This window comes from Chiloscyllium plagiosum, unplaced genomic scaffold (genome assembly GCF_037043375.1).
Source record: "Chiloscyllium plagiosum isolate Xiang-an unplaced genomic scaffold, Cpla_swu_hap1 HiC_scaffold_27, whole genome shotgun sequence".
In the NCBI taxonomy this organism is placed as follows: Eukaryota; Metazoa; Chordata; class Chondrichthyes; order Orectolobiformes; family Hemiscylliidae; genus Chiloscyllium; species Chiloscyllium plagiosum.
The window spans coordinates 5,492,329-5,500,658 of record NW_028270165.1 but is presented as its reverse complement, the minus strand read 5'-3'; the positions used below and the strand labels follow the sequence as shown (position 1 = coordinate 5,500,658).

The window sequence follows — 8,330 nt, the reverse complement described above, 5'->3', positions numbered from 1 at the left end:
TTAGCACGGCTAATCCTCCCTAACCTACACCCGAATCTATAAATTACCTTCTCAAGAATGTAATTTAAATGAAGAGCTTTTCTAAGAAAAATGTCAGTCTGACTCAACGTTGCGACACAGACAGAATTCACACCTATTGTCTCTACTTATAAACAGGGCAACGAGTCTTCGAAATGGAGATTCATTTAGATATAACTGCGTGACTTTACATATAAAGATATCCCTTTGAATGTGCCACATCCCTTTGAAATGTAATCTCGTCCATTTACATCTCTTCATTTTAACGGGGTATTTCCGCAAATATTCATGTCCCTTTAAAATGCAGATTGCCCCCTTTGGATATGACGCCGTTCCGTTAGATGTGGGAATATCTGTTTAAATTGAGCCGTGAACTTTCCCAATGTAGACAGGGCTCCTGGAAACGTGGCAGTGTCCCCCCTGCAGCTGCAGAGCGAGACAGGAGAGTTTGTTTTTGTGAATGAGCAGTTGTAGCGCGAGGTGGCTGTTGCTTGGTGACGGTGAGGCTCCCCCGGCCCCGCCCATCCCCCGTGCAGACGTCACGCGGGGGCGAAGGCGGTTGGGAGGAGAAGTCGCTCGAGCGGGGAAGCGGCGGGAGGGCGGCCGTTAGGAAAATGGCGCCGCGCGGCCCGGGGCAGACACCCGTCACTGGGCACCGCCGCCTTCCTGGCGCAGCTGCTGTGTCACGGCCACACCGGCCGGCTGTACAGCAGGCAGGAGCCGGTGAGCATTCTGGAGGCGGATGGGGTTAAGGGCCTGCTTGGGAACTCGTCGGCCGCCTGGGTGGTGGAGTTCTACTGGTCGTGGGGCGGCCCCTGTGTCAACTATGGGGCCACCTGGAAGGTACTGGGCCCGGGAGGTGAAAGGTGAGGCAGGTTGTGGGGGGACGGAGGGGAAGGAATGTGGGGCCTGTCCTGTCATAGTGACATTTTACACTCACTTTCCATCCGCTTTTACAGGCGCTTGTGCTGTTTGCCCCCTCACTGTGTGTTTAATCCTTGTGCTGTTTACCCCCTCACTGTTTGTTTAATCCTTGTGCTGTTTACCCCCTCACTGTTTGTTTAATCCTTGTGCTGTTTACCCTTTGCTGTTACTTGTGCAATTGCTGAGGGTAGTGTGTAAATACTAGTGAAGGAGATTATGCACCAGCATGTATATGTTCCTCAGTCATTGAAGGGGCAGGACCTGTTGAGAATGGTTAGTAAAGCATGTGGTGCACTAAGCCTTGTTAACATGGCTTGTTATTTGGAGAAGTAGACTTTATTATTTAGAGTCACAGAGATGTACAGCACGGAAACAGACCCATTCGGTCCAACCTGTCCATGCCAACCAGATATATCCTAAATTAATCTAGTCCCATTTGCCAGCACTTTGCTCATATCCCTCTAATCCCTTCCTATTCATATACCCATCTAGATGTGTTTTAAATGCTGTAATTATACCGGCCTCCACTACTTCCTCCAGCAGTTCATTCCATACATGCACCACCCTCTGCATGGAAAAGTTGCCCCTCAGGTACCTTTAATATCTTTCTGCTCTCGCCCTAAACCTATGCCCTCTAGTTGTGAACCTCACCCCTACACTGACGAAAAGACATTTAAAAAAAAGTTGAGCAGCCAGAGAAAATGCAATAGCTATAAGAGCCACATGGGGAAAAAGAACTGTGGCTCTACCCTTTAGTTCTCCTCTTGGCATTTGAACACTTAAAATCTGTCAATAACACCAGCATCGCCACAGCGTATTGTGTCTGTTCCGCGCACCTGCTCGCTGGTGTCACCCAACACATTGTCCATGCTCCTCGTTGTCGGCAGAAAAGGTGACATCGCTTGTCTCTGTTCCTAAAGGTCTTCCTTTTATTTTTAAAGCTGTGTCCTCTGGTCCTAGTCTCTCCTACCAATGGAAACATCTTCCAATTTCATTGCATTGTGGGGATGAAGCCCTACCCTGTCCGGTAATTTCTGCTGGTGTGAGAGACTAGGCCTCAAGTTTAGAGGGAGGAGCTTTCAGACAGATGAGGAAGTGCTTTTCCCACAGGGTTGTGAATCTATGGAATAGTCTAGATTAGAGTGGTGCTGGAAAAGCACAGCAAGTCAGGCAGCATCCGAGGAGCAGGAAAATCGATGTTTTGGGCAAAATGCCTTTGTATGTGAGTTTGTGTATAAGACTGTGCATCAGTGAGTGTGTATTTGCATGTGTGCATGCTTGATAAAGTGTGATTGTGATGGAGAATGAGCCTGCAAGAGGGTGTGTGTGTGTGTTGAGAGGGTGCTGTATGTGTATGTCTGAGAGAGAGCGTGTGAATGAGAGAGGTATGGATATAAGTGAGGGGTTGCATTTTACTAAAATAAAGGAGGGCAGGACTTGTACAGGTAATGTTAGGGCCTGGGTTGTGTTGTAGAACAGAGACCCGGGGGTGTTCGTGTTCATTGATCTTGAAAGTTCCATCATTGGTAGACGGGGGTGAAGAAGGTGTTCCGCACACTTAGACCATAAGACATAGGAGTGGAAGTAAGGCCATTCGGCCCATCGAGTCCACTCCGCCATTCAATCATGGCTGATGCGCATTTCAGCTCCACTTACCAGCGTTCTCCCCGTAGCCCTTAATTCCTCTAGACAACAAGAATCTATCAATCTCGGCCTTGAAGACATTTAGCGTCCCGGCTTCCACTGCACTCCGTGGCAATGAATTCCACAGGCCCACCACTCTCTGGCTGAAGAAATGTCTCCGCATTTCTGTTCTGAAATGACCCCCTCTAATTCTAAGGCTGTGTCCACGGGTCCTTGTCTCCTCGTCTAACTGAAACAATTTCCTAGCATCCACCTTTTCCAAGCCATGTATTATTTTGTACGTCTCTATTAAGTCTCCCCTCAATCTTCTAAACTCCAATGAATACAATCCCAGTATCCTCAGCCGTTCCTCATATGTTAGACCTGTCATTCCAGGGATCATCCGTGTGAATCTCCACTGGACACGTTCCAGTGCCAGTATGTCCTTCCTGAGGTGTGGGGACCAAAACTGGACACAGTACTCCAAATGGGGCCTAACCAGAGCTTTATAAAGTCTTAGTAGTACATCTCTGCTTTTGTATTCCAACCCTCTTGAGATAAGAGACAACATTGCATTCGCTTTCTTAATCACGGACTCAACCTGCATGTTTACCTTTAGAGAATCCTCGACTAGCACTCCCAGATCCCTTTGTGCTTTGGCTTGATTAATTTTCTCACCATTTAGAAAGTAGTCTATGCTTTTATTCTTTTTGCCAAAGTGCAAGACCTCGCACTTGCTCACGTTAAATTCCATCAGCCATTTCCTGGACCACTCTCCCAACCTGTCTAGATCCTTCTGTAGCCTCCCCACTTCCTCAGTACTACCTGCCTGTTCACCTAACTTCGTATCATCGGCAAACTTCGCTAGAATGCCCCCGGTTCCCTCATCCAAATCATTAATATATAATGCGAACAGCTGTGGCCCCAGCACCGAACCCTGCGGGACACCGCTCGTCACCGGTTGCCATTCTGAAAAAGAACCTTTTATCCCAACTCTCTGCCTTCTGTTAGACAGCCAATCCTCAATCCATCCCAGCAGCTCACCTCGAACACCATGGGCCCTCACCTTGCTCAGCAGCCTCCCGTGTGGCACCTTATCAAAGGCCTTTTGAAAGTCTAGATAGACCACATCCACTGGGTTTCCCTGGTCTAACCTACTTGTTACCTCTTCAAAAAATTCCAACAGGTTTGTCAGGCATGACCTCCCTTTACTAAATCCATGTTGACTTGTTCTAATCAGACTCTGCTCTTCCAAAAATTTAGAAACCCCATCCTTAATGATGGATTCTAGAATTTTACCAACAACCAAGGTTAAGCTGATTGGCCTATAATTTTCCATCTTTTGCCTTGATCCTTTCTTGAACAAGGGGATTACAACAGCCATCTTCCAATCATCCAGGACCTTTCCTGACTCCAGTGACTCTTGAAAGATCTCAACCAATGCCTCTGCTATTTCCTCAGCCACCACTCAGAACTCTAGGGGTATCCCATCGGGGCCAGGAGATTTATCAATTTTAAGACTTTTTAACTTTTCTAGCACTATCTCTTTCGTAATGGCAACCATACTCAACTCAGCCCCGTGACACCCTTTAATTTTTGGGATATTACTCATGTCTTCCACTGTGAATACTGACGCAAAGTACTTGTTAAGTTCTCCTGCTATTTCCTTATCTCCCATCACTAGGCTTCCTGCATCAGTTTGAAGTGGCCCAATGTCTACTTTTGCCTGTCGTTTGTTTCTTATGTACGGAAAGAAACTTTTACTATTATTTCTAATATTACTGGCTAGCCTACCTTCATATTTGATCCTCTCATTTCTTATTACACTCTTTGTTATCCTCTGTTTGCTTTTGTATCCTTCCCAATCTTCTGATTTCCCACTGTTCTTAGCCACTTTATAGGATCTCTCTTTTTCTTTAATACATTTCCTGACTTCCTTTGTCAGCCAAGGTTGTCTAATCCCTCCCCGGTTAATCTTTCTTTTCTTGGGAATGAACCTCTGTACAGTGTCCTCAATTATACCTACAAACTCCTGCCATTTTTGCTCTACTGAGTCTTCATTGTTCACATAGGTAAAACCTACCTCTTGCAAAAATGCCATCCCTTATTCCCAATTCCTCCGCCTCCGCCGTATCTGCTCCCAGGAGGACCAGTTCCACCACAGAACACACCAGACGGCCTCCTTCTTTAGAAACCGCAATTTCCCTTCCCACGTGGTTAAAGATGCCCTCCAACGCATCTCGTCCACATCCCGCACCTCCGCCCCCACCCCTCCAACCGTAACAAGGACAGAACGCCCCTGGTGCTCACCTTCCACCCTACCAACCTTTGCATAAACCAAATCATCCGCCGACATTTCCGCCACCTCCAAAAAGACCCCACCACCAGGGATATATTTCCCTCCCCACCCCTTTCGGCCTTCCGCAAAGTTCGTTCCCTCTGTGACTACCTGGTCAGGCCCACGTGCCCCCTACAACCCACCCCCCCATCCTGGCACCTTCTTCTGCCACCGCAGGAACTGCAAAACCTGTGCCCACACCACCTCCCTCACCTCCATTCAAGGCCCTAAAGGAGCCTTCCACATTCATCAAAGTTTTACCTGCACATCCCCTAATATCATTTATTGTATCCGTTGCTCCCGATGCAGTCTCCTCTACATTAGGGAGACTGGACGCCTCCTAGCAGAGTGCTTTAGGGAACATCTCCGGGACACCCGTACCAATTAACCTCACCGCCCCGTGGCCCAACATTTCAACTCCCCCTCCCACTCTGCCGAGGACATGGAGGTCCTGGGCGTCTTTCACCGCCGCTCCCTCACCACCAGACGCCTGGAGGAAGAACGCCTCATCTTCTGCCTTGGAACACTTCTACCCCAGGGCATCAATGTGGACTTCAACAGTTTCCTCACTTCCCCTTCCCCCACCTCACCCGAGTTCCAAACTTCCAGCTCAGCACTGTCTCCATGACTTGTCCTACCTGCCTATCTTCTTTTCCACCTATCCACTCCACCCTCTCCCCCCGCCGCCCCCGACCTATCGGCTTCATCCCCTCCCCCACTCACCTATTGTACTCTATGCTACTTTCTCTCCACCCCCACCCTCCTCTAGCTTATCTCTCCATGCTTCAGGCTCTCTGCCTTTATTCCTGATGAAGAGCTTTTGCCCGAAACGTCGATTTTACTGCTCCTCGGATGCTGGCTGAACTGCTGTGCTCTTCCAGCACCACTAATCCAGAATTCATTGTTCACATGCTGAGTACAGGAGTTGGGACATTATGTTGGAGATGCACACAGAAAGTACTTTACTCAGAGGGTGATAGATGTCTGGAATGCATTGCCAACAGAAGTAGAGGCAGGGACGGTAGATTCATTTAAGGTGCATCTGGGCAGGGGAGATCCAAGATGGTGGCGACCCAGCAAGTCTGAGTCTGTCGTGCTCTGCCCAAGACTCAGGCAAAGTGGGCTGCCTGCCTCCACCACACCTGCCAAATCATTTAAATAGCTTTTATTTGAATACAGCTAGTTATTTTGCACCAAACCTGAGCAATTTAGTGCCTCATTAAAATGACTAAAGGAAAGAATGCTCGCAGCACATAGGAACCCCACCCCAGCTGCAGCAGAGGCGTCCGCAGCTGCCCCCGGGGACGTAACTATGGTGGTGAGCCTTGTTGCAGTGATTTCTAAGCTTGAAGAGGAGATCGCCATCTTCATAGAGCAGGTGGGAGTCGCTCTCGGTCACGCTGCAGAAGCACAAGCGAGATATTGAAAGAATCGAACATCGAGTCGGGGGGTCGGAGCTAAAGGTTGCGACCTCCGAGGCTGCTGCAGAATCAGCCGTGGGTCGGGTCTGGACTCTCGAACAGCGAATCCGGGCCTTAGAAGATCACATCAACAACCTCAAAAATCGAGGTCGTCGAGAAAATATTTGTTTGCTGGGCCTTCCCGAACGGGAAGAGGAAGGCCAGTTTACGACGTTTCTGGAGCAGTGGCTTCCACAGTTATTGAATCTGGAGGCTGGATCAGGCCAGGTCAGGGTAGAATGGGCCCACCAGGTTGCAATACACAGGCCAGGCTTGGACCAGCGCCCCCACCCGGTCCTGTTCTGGCTGCAGTGCTTTTTGGAGAAGCTGATGCTCCTGGAAGCTTCCAGAAATCTTGGGAAAGATCCCCAAGCCATGATTTACAAAGGATCCAAGATTATGCTATTTCAGGACTTTCCCCCAGCTCTGGTCCAAAAGAGGAGGGCGTTTAAGGGATTTAAACATTCAGTGCTACCCAGCAGCGCTATGTTTTAGCCACGAAGGGTCCGTGTATAACTTTGGATCGCCGGAGAAGGCCAAGGAATGTTTGGACTCTCTTAGATAAATTGTAAGAGTTCACTCGTGTGGTGAATGATGTTGTTCTGCCCTCCCCTTTCTCTGGTTCACCTTTTTTTTTTCTCTTTTATTACTTAATATTATCTCCAGGGAGTAGGGAGGGGCGGGCTTATCTGTTCTCCACTCTGCGATTTTCTCCTCTCTTTTTTTGTAAATATATATAGACTGGGTGGTCTAGTAGATTTAGGTGAGGAGGGGTCTCTGCTTTGTCTTATTTTTTTTCTTTCTTTTAAAGCTGGGTTGTTTTCCCCCTGTTATTTTGTATTACCCTAATTAATTATTATCTGCTGAGACTGTAATTTTATAGTTTTATGTTTATACGTGGTATTAACATCACCAAATATATGTGGGTGTGTGGGGAGGGGCAGGAGGGTAGGGTACTCATTGTTAACTTTAGCTTGGTCATACACTTGAATTTTCTTCACTTTATTATGGAGTACCTGGGTCGAGGGTGGGGCACTGGTCGGGAGAGGATCTGATGGGTTTTCGGAAAGGAAGTGATTCCCCCGGAAACGTGGGGAAAAATCTCTGTTTAAACATGTTATTTTTTTAATTTAGAAATCGTTTTTTATTATATTAGTGTGAGTGTTATAAAGAATCTCTCTTTTTGTGAATTTTCTATGGTCCAAGCTCAGGGTGTTTTGGATGGGGTTTCTCCTCCCGGGGGTCTCGGACTTGCCTGGACGATTATGGTGTGTCATTCGCTTAAATGGTGCACCTGGAATGTCAAGGGGAGTAATTCTCCAATCAAAAGGAAGAAAATATTACCAAACCTCAAAAAAAGAAAGGGTTGATATAGCTCTTCTACAGGAGACCCATTTATTGGATAAAGAACACTTGAAATTACAACAGGGTGGATTTGATCAGGCCTTCTTTTCTTCCTTCAGCTCAAAATGTAGGGGAGTAGTCATTCTTATTTGGAAGAATCTCCCTTTCGAAATCCTAAGTCAGATAAAAGATGAATCTGGACGATAAATACTAATTAAAGCCCTTATAAGTGGAGAGGAATATGGGATTTTAAACCAGTTTTGTCCCCCGGCACATCCTTTCAAATTTATAACGGAAGCCTTCTCCAAACTGATGGTTCTTGGTGCTCGTCATACAATTATAGGGGGAGACTTGAATTGCATTATGGAGCCGGAAATAGACAGGATACCCAAGAGTACTGCGGGTGTATCCCCCAGATCTAGACAATTGGCGGATTTGAATCAAGAATTAGGATTAATAGATGTGTGGAGGTGCCTCCACCCGCACGGCAGAGATTTCTCTTTTAACTCTAATCGACATAAATGTCACACTAGAATTGACATGTTTTTTGCCCCCTCGACTTTTTTAAATTCCATATCATCCTGTAAAATAGGTGATATGATAATTTCTGATCACGCTGCTGT

General features: G+C 47.3%; 1 long non-coding RNA gene across 1 annotated transcript in view; it reads left to right on the top strand.

Moving 5' to 3' along the window:
- Positions 1-573: 573 nt before the first annotated feature.
- LOC148142935 (uncharacterized) overlaps positions 574-8,330 on the top strand; it is a 29,925-nt gene continuing 22,168 nt past the window's right edge. Inside the window, exon 1 of the long non-coding RNA XR_015751063.1 lies at positions 574-741. This is a non-coding gene — a long non-coding RNA (uncharacterized LOC148142935). The remainder of the gene's footprint in view (positions 742-8,330) is intronic.